Source organism: Cnephaeus nilssonii (assembly GCF_951640355.1).
Source record: "Cnephaeus nilssonii genome assembly, chromosome: 15".
NCBI classification, from domain to species: domain Eukaryota; kingdom Metazoa; phylum Chordata; class Mammalia; order Chiroptera; family Vespertilionidae; genus Cnephaeus; species Cnephaeus nilssonii.
The window spans coordinates 16,111,960-16,129,683 of record NC_137086.1 but is presented as its reverse complement, the minus strand read 5'-3'; the positions used below and the strand labels follow the sequence as shown (position 1 = coordinate 16,129,683).

The 17,724-nt window shown below is 45.1% G+C and overlaps 1 protein-coding gene and 1 long non-coding RNA gene across 5 annotated transcripts in view; one reads left to right on the top strand and one right to left on the bottom strand.

The window, feature by feature from the left end:
- RASGRP3 (RAS guanyl releasing protein 3) overlaps nucleotides 1-17,724 on the bottom strand; it is a 108,192-nt gene that overhangs the window by 77,215 nt on the left and 13,253 nt on the right. Inside the window, exon 1 of one of the 4 annotated variants that reach the window (XM_079791919.1) lies at nucleotides 3,192-3,319. The exons of the other annotated variants lie outside the window; for them this stretch is intronic. The gene's annotated coding sequence lies outside the window, so the exon portion shown is untranslated. Of the gene's footprint in view, nucleotides 1-3,191; nucleotides 3,320-17,724 lie in introns of those variants that run through there. 4 annotated transcript variants of the gene reach the window in all.
- On the top strand, nucleotides 3,361-4,413 carry LOC307111813. Its single transcript, XR_013814623.1, has 3 exons — nucleotides 3,361-3,505; nucleotides 3,735-3,806; nucleotides 4,179-4,413. It is a non-coding gene; the product is annotated as an uncharacterized lncRNA (long non-coding RNA).

The following is a 17,724-nucleotide window of genomic DNA, read 5'->3' as shown; positions in this document are numbered from 1 at the left end:
CACTGAGCTAGTCGCATTTGCATTTCGTCGTGGGATTTTACATTTAAATATGTGCGATTAGCATATTCGTCCCACTTGTAGTTTTTAATGTGTACAGGTTCAAATACAGCCTCGTGGCTAAGGGGGTCTCGGAGCTTCCGTTTCTCCAACTCTAAAACTGGAATGATAATAGAGACCACACAGGCTTATTGGGAGGGTCATGTAAAAATGAACATGACTGCTTTAGCATATCATCTGGTATGGGAAGTGCACAATAAATGTAAGTTAAAGTTATTAGTGTTCATGTTCTGATGGAGAAGTAGCAGAAGCTGTGAGCTCTCTTCTCTGGCTCTGCTGCTAACTGGCACTGTGACCCAGATACATTTGCTACAATTTCCTCATCTTCATAAGAAGGCAGGGGAGGGTGGGTGAGTGGGTGGGAGTTAATCAACCAAGGACTTTGAATGTATATATGCATAACCTATGGACACAGACAATTAGGTGGTGAAAGCCTGTGTTGGGGGGGGGGGGGGGAGACAAGGGCAGGGGCCAAGGGTTAATGGGGGGAAAAAGGAGACATATGTAATACTTTCAATAATAAAGATTTTAAAAAAAAAGATAATAAATAAATAAATAAATAAAGGCATTAGATTGTACCTTCTAAGATTCCTATCCAGACCTAACTAAACATCTTGGACTCGATAGACTATCTCCATGTAAAATAATTATTTTTATTATTTTGTTACTAGAGGCCTGGTGCACGAATTCGTGCATGGGTGGGGTCCCTCGGGGTGGCCTGCGGGGATTGGGCCCCAGTTTGTGCCCCCAGGCTCAGAGCCCCAGCTTGCATCCCCAGCCTCGCAGCCCCGCAGCCCCACCTGGCACCCCACCGTGGCCTGGTGCTGGCCCCTCACCTGTGGGACAATCCATCAGGGCCGGGCCCCCTGCCCGGCTCCCTCAGTGCCTGGGAGCCGGGTGGCAGCCCCACCCCCCGCTGCTGCCATCTGCGGGGCAATCAGAGGGGCGATCTGGCCCCCGCTCACACCAACCTTGGCCTGGCACCGCCCGCTCACCTCCTTCACCATCCCGCCGCAGTCCGGCTCTCGTCGGGGCCCATCGGGGCTGGCAGCACCTCCACTGCCACCCGCCGCCAGCACCACATTGCCGATGCCCGTCATGTTCTATACCACCCCGTGGTGGTCAGCGCACATCATAGCGAGTGGTTGAACTCCCAAGGGGACAATTTGCATATTAGGCTTTTATTATATAGGAGGATTATTTTGAAAGTCAAGGGATCACTGCTTTATTTAAAAAAAAAATCTGCAGGCTTTCAAACATTGAGCACTTGAATAATTCAAAGGATACCACCCCATTTCATCTGTGGGTGGCTGTAATACTCCAGAGACACAATTTCACTGGACAGTTCTTTTCCGCTGTCTGCCTGTGGAAAAAGTGAAACTATCCCAGGACCCACTGAGCAGCCACGCCTGCAGTCAGACAGGGAAGCCACGGGCCACATGGGCACCGGCTGACCCAGCGACCTCACACACATGGCACAAAGAGGAACAAAGAAGTTGGGAACATTTGTTCTCATCAAACACACTAAGCTTTGTGGATTCTTCCACACGAGAAGGAAAAGAAGGGAGAGACTAGACAGAGGAGCCACTTTTTCAGACGGGGTACCTGAAACTGCTTCCTTCCCAGATCTCTGGCCGGTGTGGGATGCAAGACCAACTGTGTAGGGGTAAACGGTGTAGAAGCTGCACGCTGTGGGTCATTTGCAATTCATTCTCTACATACAACATGGGGTGGGGGACAGAAATTGCAAGAAAATCATCCAACCTGAGCATCCATGACAGGCCATCCGTCACCTGGGGAAACACAGCAGGGTGCCCCGGGCTTGCCACAAGTCAAATAACTGTTCGGTAACAATTCACTTGAAAACAACCACACTCTGGCCCCCTCCTCAACATCCAGTCATTCCAGAAAAAGGAACTTGCTGGGTTATCTCCCCACAACACTCTGATTCAGAGGCGGGTCACTTCCAGAAGTTCACGTCGATTCCAGGTTCTGCCCTCTCCCTTTTCCCTTTTCCTTTCTTCTTGAGGATTCTTTTGTAAAATTGATTTCGGAGAGAGGAAGGGAGAAGGCGAGAGAGATAGAAACATCAATGATGAGAGAGAATCATCCATCGGCTGCCTCCTGTACACCCCCTACTGTGGATCGAGCCTGCAACCCAAGCATGTGCTCTGACTGGGAATCGAACCGTGACCTCCTGGTTCATGGGTCGACACTCAGCCACTTAGCCACACTGGCTGGGCTTAAGCATTCTTTGGGTGTCCACTAGGAAAGGATAAAAGTCCCCAAACAGCAGCTCTGTTCCAGGAAGGGACTGCTTGGCGGCTCTCCCCAAAGTGAGCTCCAGTGTTGCCCAGGGAACCAGCGAAAGAGCCGGTCCCCCCAGAGTTGATCATCAGCTTCAGGCAACAGGGTTATAATCTGGGGCATAAACAAGGAAGCAAGACTCTGAGCATCATAAACACACGGATGCTCCCTTGTCTAAAATAAGGAAGATCAGAGGCAGCTACACATTTCAGCATTAAAGTCAGGAAGGTGAATTAGCTGGTGGAAGTAGAAAGCACGCCTGCAACCTAAATCTGACTTCTAATCTAACCCTACATGCCATGTCGTTCGTTTTCTGCGTTGCAGATTGCTATGCATAGCTAAATGAGACAGTCTTCAAAACTGACATACAACTGATCGTCTTCCAGTCCGACATACGATAAACAAACAAGCCATTTCTCAAAACACACTCTCTCTCAAGTTCCAAAGGTAACACTGATTAAGATCAAATCTCAACACACTTCAAAAGCTTCTCTCGTTCGTGACCTGACTCTTGGCTTTGAACCTAAACACCACAGACCATAAAAAATCCCGGACCCCAGAAAACACACGTTCTATTTTCTAGACAGGAGCTGAGCAAGGTGCCCCATTCATCCTTAGAATTAGAAAACAACGGGGCGGAAAATAACAGGCTCTTAAAAAATGTTTTAAAAATGAACATCCCTCTTCGTCACAGGTACAAATAAAATGCCTCCTTCCGTGCCAGAGGGAAACAAAAATCAAAATGAAGAACTGCATGTGGCTTCACACACACACACACACACACACACACACACGCACACACACACACAAGTTCTCCAGTTACTTACTGGGGCAGTTTGCGCGGTGTGCACCCTGCCTGTCCAGCTGCCAAGTGCCGGAGCGCGCCCCGCGAGCAGCTGTTTCCTTCAGGCTGGGGCTCTGTGTCTTACTCGGTCACATGAGCCTCCTGATAAACACTGCCGCGGTGCCAGGAGGTCAGAAACTGAACATCATTCTTCTCCTAATTCGCACACCCGCCCTGAAGCCCGCGCTGGCTCGGCCCGGCCCTTTCATTAGCATGCAGAGCAGCCCATTCCACGGTGTGTTTTCTTTCAGCCACAACCCCGCACCGCTGATCAGTCACGCTGGAGGGCAGGTCACGGCAAGTGGAAAGTTGATGTGTTTGTGTGTGTGTGAAGGGAAGGAGGGAGGGGGGGGGGGTGAGGGGCTGGCAGTCCCGATGCTATGGCATCTCACTCAAGTTTTCACCGGGGCTCTGAACCAGCAAGAAGGCAGCACAGCCTGGCACCGCAGGTGGGAGCTGCTCGCCCCTTCCAGGGGCCCCCGGGGGAACCTCAATCTGTCGCTCCATCTCCGTTTCCTTCACTCAGCATCCCGGGCTCCGGTCTGGTGGGGGAGGCCCAAGGCGGAGTGGACTGTTCTGAGGAAGGCAGACGAACAGGGTGAGATGGCTGAGGTTTGATTTCAACACGGCCGGGGCTGCTGTGCCTAGTGGGCCAATGTGTGAGGGGTTGATGCCAGTGCATCCACAGAGCTAATGGAAGTGGCTTCAGGTCCCTCAAAACAAACTTCCACCTAGATCTGTTGGGTTGCGTCAACATTTGGGGATACAGCAGAGCCGATGAGATGATTCCCCCCCCCCCCCCCCCCCCTCCGAGGAATGAGAGTGAAAAGAGAAGTTATCATGAAATTTACAAAGCACGGGACAGGTGTGCTAGGAAGCTGGGCCCACCACCCATCCATGGGAGGGGGGGGGGCTTTGTTGAATTCCTACTTCCCGCCTCCGCTCATTTTCCCACCCGCCCCCTCTCCAGGGAAAGCCCTTGGACTCTGACTTTGGATGGTACCTGACCTTGGACTTCTTGGTACAGTAAGAGTGACACTTCCCAAAATCAGCACCCGAGCAGGGTAGCGTGCAGATATGACGGTCAGCGCACTTGGCAACGTGAACATCTGAAAAGTTTGCAAAAGGCTAAAACGCCCCAGGGGATTTCTGAGCCCTAATGAGCCTGTTAAACTGTCACCCTTGATTTTTAATAAATGAGATCTTAATAAAGGCGCCTGTGTGGGCAATTTTTCATAGAATTATTTACAGCGTGAATCAAACCAGAAGTTTCCCTCCACACAAAGGATAGAGTGTTTTTTCCCAAAATAACAGAAAAAGACCCAAAGACCTCCAGTCTAGCCATTCTTTCAGGGGACTAATTTGTTGTCAACATGTGAGAGCCCAATGTGCAAATGGGAAATTTTTTTTTGCAAGTTTCATAACAGATCCCTTTTTAAGGCTTCAAAGTTAGTAATAGCAATAAACAATGAATATTAAAATACAGTGTGCTAAAATAAATATCGCCATCGTAAACATTTCTCCTTGTGCGCTGATGTGAGCAATCATTATTCAGAAACAGAAAACGAGGCCTATTGAAGATCTGAAATATTATTTTGATTTATACATACTTTGTATTTACACAACAGAAGCCTTTCCGACCGTATGGCATCCATCCATCACCTTATTTTCAACTGACTGTGTTAATTATTCTCACAATCCATTCCACACCACATGGCCAGAGACTTCTTGAAACCCTGGGATAACCAGACAAAACAATAGCCCAGGGAAACAGCAGCCTGGAGACTCTCTCGTTCTATTAGCAAGGAGGGAGGGAGGGATCCTGACCTCCCCCCCTTTGAGGCAAACTGTAACGCAGACTGGGACCCTGCCCCCTTCCATGGGTTCGACAATGACACCCTCTTCCAGCCTTGCACAATAACGGGGAGACCCCACTTCGCTGCCCAGTCTGCCTACAGGGACCAACCATTTGCTTCAACTCAAAAAGAGGGGCTCTCCTCCTGTCAGAGGCCATCCACCCCTGGGCTTGTCTCCCCACCCCCCTCCGTGGCTTGTCTCCCCCTGTGACTCCCACCTGCTCAGGACCCTTCCTCCAACAATGCCTTCTCCCCGTCCGCTCCCCCTCCTCATGATCTAAACATGCTCTGGTTGTTTTTATGTCCTAAAAGCTATTTTTTTTCTCCTTTGCCCCTATAATTACTGCCCTAACCCACTCATTCCCTTCACACCTGCGTTTCTAGAGAAACTTCTTGTCTCCACTGTCTCTCATCCCAGGTAAGATTCAACCCGCATACGCTCTAGCATCTTCTTCACACTTCACTGGAAATGCTTTCTCAAGGCCAACAAAGACCAAGGTTAACGGACTCTTTTTTTGGCCTTTATCTTCCTCGTCCTCTCGGCTGCATTTGGCCCACCTGACCAAGCACTCCTTAAAATGTTCTCTGTGGCTTCTTAAAATTTACTCCTACCTCCTTCGCTTCCTATGTGGACTTTTCTTCTTCCTGCCCTTTAAGTGTGAAAATCCCCTCTCTTCTTTCTGTTCTCTGACATCTCTCATATGTCTTATTACCGAATGACTAGGGTGGTTTCCTAATGGGTCTCCTTGCCTCCAAAAATCTACCTCTGCCTTCAACTTATCTGTTATTGTTTTTTAATGCACTTTCATACTGAAAGTCTCTGGGGGCCATGGTGGTATCTTAGCCAGCTTTGTATGCCCAGAACCTGTGACAGGCTCATGGAATGCCTCTTCTGTACATTCCATGGCTGTTGCATTTCTTACTCTATGTTATAATTAGGTCTTCATGTGTCTATGTTCCATCTAGACTTTGACAGTCTTAGAGAAAGCTTATGACTTTACTCATTTTGAAAGTGTACTCATTTTATAGCCTGCAAAGCCTAATACAGTGCCTGCCATGTAGGGAACAGACAGCTGAAACAATGCTGAATGAAAAAAGGAATAATTGAAGAGAAGGTTCTTTTGTCTATTCCTTTAAGAAAAGATACAATTTGCAAATACTGATTTCATATTAGGCCACTGAAAAATCTCCCCATAAAAGAAATTATGGCCTCATTCTATGACCACACTGTAACAAAACTAGAAAATAGCCCTGACCGGTTTGGTTCAGTGGATAGAGTGTCAGCCTACGGACTGAAGGGTCCCAGGTTCGATTCCGGTCAAGGGCATGTACCTTGGTTACGGGCACATCCCCGGTAGGGGATGTGCAGGAGGCAGCTGATCGATGTTTCTAACTCTCTATCCCTCTCCCTTCCTCTTTGTAAAAAATCAATAAAATATATATTTTTTAAAAAACTATAAAATAATTACAAAAGTATAAGTTGAAAAAGAGCCAAGCTCTTGGAAAATTTTTGTAAGTCTTCTTTTAAAAAATTCATTGATTGGAGAAGGAATAAAAAAGGAAATTACAGGATGCTTAGAAGTTTTTAATAATGAGAACACCACATACCAAATATTGTGGGCAGAGCCAAAGGAGTTAATTAGAGGCATACTGCCCCCAAGAAGATGCTGAAAAACAACAGATCAATAATCATGGAAAAATGTAAAAGTTATTGAGAAATTGTTTCCAAGAAATGTTCTTAGTCCAAATTACTTGCACAATCAAGTTCTCTCTGATTTTCAAGCCACAGATAATTTCCAAACTATATAAAATGTTCAAGTGGACCAAAGTAACAAAAGCTAACATAATACCTGTGACTTAAAAAAAACTGATAAAGCATAATAAAGGAAACCACAGACTAACCTCATGTATAAACATGGTTTACCTTACAGATGTAAAAAGAAAGTAGGCTTTTCTGTTTGTGTGTTAATAGACAATTCAGTCAAACAGACAGAACCCATGATGACCCTCAAAATGCACTACCAACATAAAATAAGCATTAAATTGCTTATTCCCATATTAATTTTTACAAGGGGCCAGGAGTGGGGAGGAAAGTACGAGTAAGGCTTTCCGTATTCTGGAAAGCTTGGCTTTAAGTCCATGAAAAACTGGGCATATAGACAAAAAGCTTTTTGTGAGCCTCAAATCCAAGCCACCATGTTTGAGTTGAATAATTAGGACACATTCATAAGAGCTAGCACTTTGCAATCATTATAAAATAATGTTTGAACTATACTAACATGGAAAAATATTCAGCATAGATTAAGTGAAAAACACAAAATACAAAACAGTTAATCAGTATGATCTCATTTGTCTAAGAAAATATGTCGACATTTGTAAAAGTCTAAAACATTATATATCAAATTTTAATAGTGGTTATCTTTGGGAATTGGGGATCACATACACGTTTTCCCTTGTTTATGCAGATCAGCTTTTTTCCTGTTTCTATGATAAATGTTTATCAATTGTCCCTTTTTAACTGAGATCTTTTTTATGTAAGAAAAGAGATACTAGACCTACAATCACACTTCAATACTTTAATCATCAACACAAAGAGGAATAAGACATTGGTAAGAAATGTAGTAAAGAAAAAAGGACTCAAAGCAGAAAGGCCTGGCCATCCATTAACTAGGCCAGACACTTCCTCTAGACTGTCTCAGTTTTCTAATTTATTGGTCCTGGAACCAATATTTGATAGCAAGTCACTGGAAGTGGTGGAAGCACCAGGTTCAAAGGATGCAGGAAGAGGGGGGAAGCATGGTCTTGATTGAGCACCTGGATTCAGTTTCTCAGAGACGTCCTGATGGACCTTTGTGCCTATTTGAGGTATTCCCTTCAGTAGAAATTCCCAAATAATATATATCCATCCCATGCACACATGGTCAGGCAGCATGAACCTCCCTTGCCGGCTGAGGCCTCCTGAAGCTGCCCATCCATGCATCCACCTGGTTCCAAACGCCAACCATGCTGCTCCAAGTTGGCGACACGCCACCTGCTGGTCAATTTCAGGTACTAACTGCCATATCACATTGCCACCCCACCTTCCTTTTCTAGGGGGACCTTTCACACAACATTACTCTCTTAAATAAATACCAGTCACAACCAGTTATCATAAGAGCTGTGCTAGCGACAAGCCTGTAACAAATAGAAAGAAAAAATGGTGAAATAACCAGAGAATAGAGTTTTTAATCCCTAAAGACCTTGAACAAAGCAAATCATTGTCAACACATGAAAAAGTAGTGTCTATGCTTGATGTACTTTGCATTTGGGGATTTGCCAAAGTAGGTGACAAAAATCTCTGCTCTCAAAGTTTATAATCTCTCCGGGAGAAAAGCCATATGTAAGGAATAATTATTACCTATCATAACAATTAGTACTTATCAATATTATAATGTACTATATTAATGTTATTAATATTATATAGCAAGCTAACATCTGTGCACAATGCTCATTTAATTCTCACAGCAATGCTCTAAGGAAATACTATTATTACCCCCAGATGACCTTCGTGAGATGAACTAGCCTGCTCAAAACCAGTAAGCAGCAGAGAAAGAGAGGAATATGAATGTAAACCTAGGTCCGCCTGACCCCAAATCTTGCACATTTGTCCCCCAAGTGATTTAGTAGCCACAGAAGCTTTCATAGACTGGCTCACTCTTTTTTAATTGAACCTGCTTACCCTCAAGCACAACAGCCAAGTCAATGGGTTGCACTTTAGGGTCTAAACCACTGGTAGGACAATAGTTGTTTCCTGTCACTACCCATTGCAAACATGTGGTATTTCAGCCAGTGACACCTGTGAAGTGGAGGTGTCACAGTCTGGTAAACTGAGGGGCATTTACAACATTGTTTCTGTGGATAATGCCTTCTATGGGTTAAACACATGTTGAGTTCCAAATAACTGATATACAAACAAGCGAACCTTTGCAACATAAGCCATTTATTACCTGGAGATGGGCTGTCCTATCTCATAAAAGAGTAATATGCAAATTGACCATGCCTCTGCTACACCCACAAGCCACAGCCAATAGGGAGCGAGTAAGCAAATTAACCCAACCAAGATGGCTGCGGCCACGGAGCTGCAGCAAGCAGGAGGCTTGGGTTTTCCCGGCAATGGAGGAAGCCAAGCTTCCCTGCCGCCCTGGCCAGCCCAGGCCTACACTCAAGGCTACAAAGTTTCAATTATAGAAGATAAATAAACCCCAGATACCAGGGCCTCCACTTGGGTCGCCGGGGGGTGTGGCTGGCCTGCAAACCACCACAGGCCCCTCGCCCAGGCCATCCCACACCCCAGGGGAACCCCCACCCTGATCTGGGACACCCTTCAGGGCAAACCAGCTGGTCCCCACCCGTGCACCAGGCCTCTATCCTATGTAATAAAAGAGTAATATGCAAATTGACCATCACTCCAACACACAAGATGGCTGCCCCCATGTGGTCAAAGATGGCTGCCCCCATGTGGACACAAGATGGCTACAACAAGATGGCCAGCAGGGGAGGGCAGTTAGGGGTGACCAGGCCGGTAGAGGAGGGAAGTTGGGGGCGACTGGGCCTGCAGGGAAGGGCAGTTGGGGGGGGACCCAGGCCTGCAGGGGAAAGCAGTTAAGGGTGATCACGCCTGCAGGGGAGGGCAGTTAGGGGCAATCAGGCTGGCAGGGGAGCAGTTAGGCATCAATCAGAATGGCAGGGGAGTGGTTAGGGGGTGATCAGGCTGGCAGGCAGAAGCGGTTAGGGGCAATCAGGAAGGCAAGCAGGCAAGCAGTTGGGAGCCAGCAGTCCTGGATTGTGAGAGGTATGTCCGACTGCCCATTTAGGCCTGATCCTACCTGGATTGGGCCTACATGGGCAGTCAGACATCCCTCGAGGGGTCCCAGATTGGAGAGGGTGCAGGCTGGGCTGAGGGATACCGCCCCCCATGCACGAATTTCATGCACCGAGCCTCTAGTATAAAAATAAAAAGGAGAATGAATAAGAAAGACGGCCTCTACCAGAGGCGGCCTTCACAGTTGCCTCCTCACCCCAGGACCCTGCTCCTTTTCTCAGTGTCCCTGGAGAAACTCCCAAATTTCTGGACAAACCTGTCCTGATTAAAGACAGACTTCCACTTTAAGTCTCTTTTTCCTGTTTTCTATCTCTTTTCTTTCTTCCTTTTTGTAAAATTTCATTTACTTTTTAAAAACACATTACAGCCCTAGCCGGTTTTGGCTCAGTGGATAGAGCGTCAGCCTGTGGACTGATGGGTCCTGGGTTCCATTCTGGGCAAGGGCATGTACCTCGCTCAGTTGCAGGCTCTATCCCCAGTAGGGGCCATGCGGGAGACAGCCAATCAATGATATTCCTCTCTCATCGATGTTTCTATCTCTCTATCCCTCTCCCTTCCTTTCTCTCTAAAAATAAATACAAACATTAAAAAAATAATAATAAAAATAAAAACACATTACATATTAGTATAGTTGCATTTACTTAATCTAATTCATTTCAAGTCACCTTTATGGCTGCATTTTTCCTGTTCCGATCACCTTCTTAGATTAGGCTAGATTTCTAGCGAAAGCTTCACTCGGTAAAACATGAGAAGGAACATTTAGTATTCATGGTACAAAGCACCTTTAACATAATTACTTACATAATAACTTTTTCCCCTAATAGTTTTATTTCAAAACCTTGATTTGACAGCAATTTTTATGACTCTGGGAGGATCTCACCCCTACGAACCACAGGCGAGTGGTAAAGTTAATCTGAATCTAAATCTTCTAAAATGCTACCGCTGTCCCAGAAGTCTTAGTTCTTGAAAAGACTTGCTTGGGGGAAAAAAGTCCCCAAGGCTGCCCCTGTGCCTTTTACTGAGAATCATTTAGTTAATCAGAAGATAACAGAAGAGCAGTTTTCAGGTTAAGATTTCCTTTCTACTCAAGTTTCAGCATCATCACCCTTTCAAAGCTGAAAAGGCAAAGCTGATTCAGGGATAAGTGAGGCAAAGAAAATATTTAAATTTATTTTTTTCTCGAAAAGTGTGATCGCTAAATGTATGAGGCGGGGTACAGTTGGGTCTTCATAGGAATCACAGGAAAAGAAAGTTAGACACTCTAAATCCTCTTTTTCTCCTAGGCAAACTATAGGCCTCGCCCTTCTCCCACCCTACCCTCCGCCCCCCTGCTGCTTCAAGCTCACTCAGCACTGGCCTTGGAGTCTCCTAAGCTGTCCGGGTTCACACACAGCCCCCGGGCCTTGGCTGGGAGGTGATGCTCCTTGTATACTTTTTGAATAAATGAATGAATGAATGAATGCATTTTTACACTGTATTAGAAAATATTCATATTACTTTGAGACCAAATCCATCTGCTCAAAATTGTGCATAATTCTCTATGAGAACCTAACCATCCTGCTCTTCACTTTACCATATTATCCCAACCCAGCAAGCTGACTACCAGTCCTATTTTCCACTCTTTACTGCCAACTGCTTCCTCCAGTTTTAATCCAACCACTACCGTCTCTAGGTCATGAATCTGGGAGGCCTGAGTTTCTGAGCTCATTGCATTTCCTTTCCTGAGGCATCACTGCCTTTATCACAGATATCATTAAATATCGCCAGGATTCACTGACACTGTATTTGCTCAGCCTTTTGGCCAGTCTTGGGATTACGTATTCCCTTCATGTATACAAAGCCTTTAGATAAGGTTTCCTTTTGATGACTTCCTGAGAACACAGAGGCAACCACCAGCAGAGTGGGACTTTGCCTGAGGAAGGAGGGTCTCGCATTCTTGCGGCAGGATTTATCTGATTTGCACAGCAGAGGGAGGGAGGTTAAACAAACAATGACAACAACAAAACACTTCTGGAAGCACATTTTAAAAAATGGTAGGGGAATTTCCAATATTTTTTCCATGTTTTAATTAAACAAGGAGTGTTTATTCTCAGGGCTCGTCTTTGTGATTGCCATTCTTATGAGTAAAAGGCTGTAGAGATCCAGTTAAGCTCCAACTCTCAAATGGAAGGCCCAGTGGAGGGGAGGGGTCAGAACTGAGAGCTGGGTGCTGTTCCCTTAATATAAACATAGGAGGTCAGAAGCTCAACTAGGCTTCTTAGCAGGTGGAGCTAAAAACATGCAGTAAGAAATCAATCCGGGGAACATGGGCTCCAACAGCTGAAAAATGCCAACCTAAATGGTGAGGCTTCGATAGGTATTTATATGCCGATACATTATTTTTAAACATAGACCCTACTGGTCAGAATAACTACATTATTTCATTGAAGAATGGTTTTGTTTCCTAGTCCAAAATAAGAAAAGCAGGACACCTGTGTGTTTTCTTTTTACTTTATAAGATATTTACACTTAAAAAGCAATAATGCACATTCTAGCAAGTCAAACAATACAGAGAGATACATAAAGAAAAAAAATATAAGCCCTCTTTCCCATGCATTCCCATCTTGCTGAGATAATACACACCTATGAGAAATGTATCTCATTATATTTTCCCATTTTAAAAAGTAATCTCTAATTAGATTTCCCCCCCTTAACAATGTATCATGGCGACACATACTGGTTCCAAGGTCAGTGATATAGATGTAATTTATTCTTTGTAATAGTTGTAGTAATTACATTCAAGATGCTCCCAGGGTTTTGCCTCTATAAATAGAGTTGCACTAAACATCCTTACACTTGTACCTTTAGTTTCTAGCGCTCTCATATCCATAGTATAGACCTCCAAACCTGGGATTATTAGAACTGCAAAGTGATTCATTTTACTACACATTCTCAGTTATTTTCCCCAAACGAGACTGAGGGCAATACAGGGGTGGTGGCCTTAAAAAGACTGATAAATGTCCATTTAGAGGATCAAGGTTATGAGAGGCACTAAAAATTCATTTCAGAATCATATCCCACGAGGTATATTAACTAAATTGTGTTAAATCTTGCTTGCTTTTTATATGAAATAATATTTTTTTCAAAATCAAGGCATCTTAAGTCAAACTGATTAAAATTTGTCCAAGTTAAAAGTGGAACTATCTCCCCCCAGCTAATCCTTATGATCTGCATACACCAAAAATTCCACACACTCTAACGGCCGTTCCAGTTGTAGATTCCATTGTTAATTCATTAAAAAACAACAACGCATGAGCCCATGTGAACCGTTCTGTTATGAGAACAAAATGGTAATGTTGCACTAAAAATATTTTATTGCACCTTCAAAGCCCGTAATGGTGCTAGTGCAAAGAAGAGTCGGTCCCAGCCTCGCTTGTTTTTAACCTGTTTCTGGACTTCGTAACCAAAGAGCCCTCTCTTCCACATGCCATCTCAGTGAAGCAAGAATGGGGGCCACAGTCCAAGCCCAGGGAGAAAGAGCACCCCGTGTCTACAGCCACACTCCTCCTGGCGTGGAGTGTTTCTCTAAAATCACCTCTTCTAAATTATGTTCTCACCATGTCCTTTGGTTTGAAACTTTAGAGTGAGAGACTGGACTATATGTGTCCATACTTTTCACATATATATTCCACATTAGCTAATAGGGCTGAACCGGCCAACACACTCCAAGACACAAATGACAGAGCGCAGGGTTCCCTGCCTGAAGAAAAAAAAAATAATAAAGTTATGCCCACCAGACATTCAAGGAAATGTGTTCACATTATCAAAGCCTTCTTTGTTTTATAAAGCCACCCACTGGCGGATTGCGAGAAATGTGTGCACCCCCGAGTGCATTAGAAGTGGCAGTCAACCAACCAAAATTCCACTCGGATTATTCAAGGACACATTTGTTAAGTAAAATAAACAGTCCAATGTTGGACCCAACTTACGGGCCCAGGTGGTCTGTGTCTTTTCCTTCGGAACAAGAAAGCGGGCAAGCAATTCCTAGCTGCCTGGGATAGTGACCGTGGGTTTCACAACCTCCCAGGGCGCTTAGACGCAACTGCTAAAAATAGCCCCAGCTCTCATGTCAACGTCCTCAGCGTCCTCAGCGTAAGGGGCAGGTGAAAACATAAACTGCCTGAAGTAGGACCCCTGCATTCTAATTCCATAGGACTACTCTTAGCTGAAAATCCCCACTCATGCTCCTGACAGTTCCAACATGGATCACCTTTTTCTTTTCTAACCGTTTCCCAAACTAGTAGGAGAGGCAGTGTGGTGAGCGGTATGGATGCTGGCACGTTGGAGAACCGGGAAATCAGGATTCTCATTCCATAATCAGTCACTCACGAGTTAAGTCCCTGAAGCCTGCAAGTATAAATCCCCTCATTGCAAAAGGGAGAGATAATACCAACTCAAAGGGTGGCTGTGTGGGTTGGAAATAATTGCACTGCATTTCAGGGTTTTATCCTATGAAAATATTCAATGAGTGCAAAAAGATGTATGCAGGACAGGTTCAATGTGTCACTCGTAGCAACAACAAAAAGGGAAACACCCTAAAAATAAGGGGAGATTGATAAAAATAATTGCAATGCATTAATTCAATGCTACATGCATCACACAGTCATGAAAAAGAGGAAACGGGAAGATGACTTGGATGGAATTAGAAAGCAAGCTGCAAAAACCCTGCATAAATAATTATTGTTTTAAGCAAAACAAACAATCAAAAAAACAACAAAAACCCTACTATGCATTTATCTCCATTTTTATTACAATCATGTATGTTTTCAAATGCATAGAAAATATCTGCCATCTGTTCAGGGCAGTAACCAACACGCTATAGACATATACCCACTCTGAAGAAAAAGGGTGGCAAGGGTTCCAAGCCTTCTCTTTTTTACCTACCCATTACGGTACTGAGTACATTCACTCACAATAAGCCTGTCTTGTGTGTTTTTTTTTTTAATATATTTTATTGATTTTTTTTACAGAGAGGAAGAGAGAGGGATAGAGAGTTAGAAACACGGATGAGAGAGAAACATCCATCAGCTGCCTCCTGCACGCCCCCTACTGGGGATGTGCCCGCAACCAAGGTACATGCCCTTGACCGGGAATCGAACCCGGGACCCTTGAGTCCGCAGGCCGACGCTCTATCCACTGAGCCACACCGGCCAGGGCAGCCTGTCTTGTTTTTATAGTTAAAAATTAAGGACAATAAAGAAAGCAATGAGAAATAATTAGCACTGATCAGTGGGCTTCGATGAAGGGTTATCATAGTTACTTCTGTCCAGAAGCTAGAGAACTTAAGTAAAACAAGTTTGCAGAAAACTAGCCAACGTTTGTAACATGCAACCATTTATGTGCCTCTGTGAACTGGATCGGTCTTTTTTTAAGTGATTATTTTATTATCTTGATTGTGGTGATGGCTTCATAGGTGCATACGTATGTCAAGACATCAAACTGTATGTATACATTTTTAAAATATATTTTATTGATTTCAGAGAGGAAGGGAGAGGGAGAGAGAGATAGAAACATCAATGATAAGAGAGCATCATTGATCGGCTACCTCCTGCACGCCCCCCACTGGGGATCAAGTCTGAAAACCTGGCATGTGTCCTGACCGGGAATTGAACCGTGACCTCCTGGTTCATAGGTCAACGCTCAACCACTGAGCCACGCTGGCTGGACCAAATTGTATACTTTTAATATGTGCCATTTACTATGTGTCAATTGTATCTCAAGAAAACTGTTAAAAAAAAAAAGTGGAGCTAAATATTTCAACAGTAATAGCATGAAAGATGGGAGAATGAGATCAGAATTAAAGGTTTCTAAGGTGGTTATATTATTCAGATGTCAATACAAAGATATTAATAATAGCCGAAACCGGTTTGGCTCAGTGGATAGAGCATCGGCCTGCGGATTGAAGGGTCCCAGGTTCGATTCCGGTCAAGGGCATGTACCTTGGTTGCGGGCGTGTCCCCAGTGGGGGGTGTGCAGGAGGCAGCTGATCGATGTTTCTCTCTCATCGATGTTTCTAACTCTCTATCCCTCTCTCTTCCTCTTTGTAAAAAATCAATAAAATATATTTTTTAAAAAAAGATATTAATAATAGGTGTTGTTAAATCAAATACATATTTGAAGTGTAGCTGCTAAGAGAAAAAAATAGATTACATAACTTCCAAAACACTAGAGGGGAGAAAGTGGAATAAGGAAAACTTGAAAAACTGAACAGAAGGCAGGAGAGAAGAGAAAAAGAATGACAACAGGAAATAGAATTGACATTGTTAATACCTCAATAACAATAACCCGTGTAGACTGAACTCACCATGAAAATGCAAAGACTATCATTAAATTGTGGGAGTAAAAGGGGCCACATACTAACCCTGACGAGTTCAGGGGAGACCTGCATGGTGGCCTCACAAACGCAGAGACCAAAAGTAACCACACAGAGTGATCTGCCACGGGAGTCCCTAACTACCAGCGGGTCGTGGTGGGAGTCAGTCCTAGCCCCTTGACAAGGTCAATCTTTGCCATGTGCGAGCCTGTCTGTTGTCTGTTTGCATCTAAGGTAACATACCTTTGACATGTCAGAGGGATCTTTTTATCCAGACCCCTCGGGGTCAACCTCCTGGCACCAGCGTGTGGCCACGGAGCCCCTCCGTGTTATCCTGGCGCCCCATTCCTCTCCCCTTCTCACCCGCTAAAAGAAGTTTGTCTCTCCATTTCGCTTAGTATCCAATCTCAGAGATCCCCCTGCTCTGCTTCTCCCCACCCCCTTCATCGGCCACCAATGGATGTCAGGTGACCTCCTTACCTCTCTTCCTTTTGCTCTAATGTATAAAATAGGCTGCGAAACTGCCCTTCTCCATTCTCCGGAGCATTTTCTCGCTCCATTGAGATTTTGCTTCCTGACAATTGTCATCAGTTCGGCTCAAATGTCCACAGGTTTGGACATTTCTTATTTTGACAAAATAACAAGTACATGGATCCATGTTCACTCAGTTCAGCTCCACGGGTGTAGGGTGTGTGTGTGTGTGTGTGTGTACACGCACGCACGCGCGGGTGCACAGATAAAAAAATCAGACACCTTTCCCCAAATCAACCTCTTTTAACTGCTTTTCTGAAGCCTTGAAGTTAACTGAAAGTTCTTTATACCAAAAATAACAAAGGAAACAGACTTGGTGGGGAGGGGGGAGAGGGAGGGAAGTGGAAGGGAGACGAAGAGAACAGGCAAAGAGAAATAATTCTTCCCCATCATCACCTCAGCAACGTGGCAAATGGAACGCGTGTGGAGTTGTCCAACAGATGCCCCGTTGGCCCACAGAAGAGATGAAGCCCTTCCTACCCACAGGGAGGCCCTCAGGGCAGGTGGGCTCCGGTCTGTCCGGACAGCCCAGCTCCTCCCCCCAGGAGAGGTCTGAGGGTGGAGAGGCCTGCCCTGCAGGTGGGGCTGGAGCCTCTGACAAATGGGAGCGCACCCTGCCCGGGCCACACTGGACAACTCACCCAACGGGATCTGCAGATCTGCATGGATGGTTCTCATCAAGCTTACCTGGAAAACAGATGGAAACTTCTTCCCAGAAGTTCATTCTTCAGTCATTTTCCGAAAGGAGGCCACGTGGCTCATCCGGGCCGCGTGCGTCTGGCAGCGCTCTCCCGGCCTCTGCTGACTGTGCACGGATCGGGGTCCGTGTGCAGGGAATTTGTACGCAAGACCCGGGAAGACTGAACCGTCACGCTGTGCACTGCCTGTAAACAGCGTCTCCACAGGCCCCGCCCAG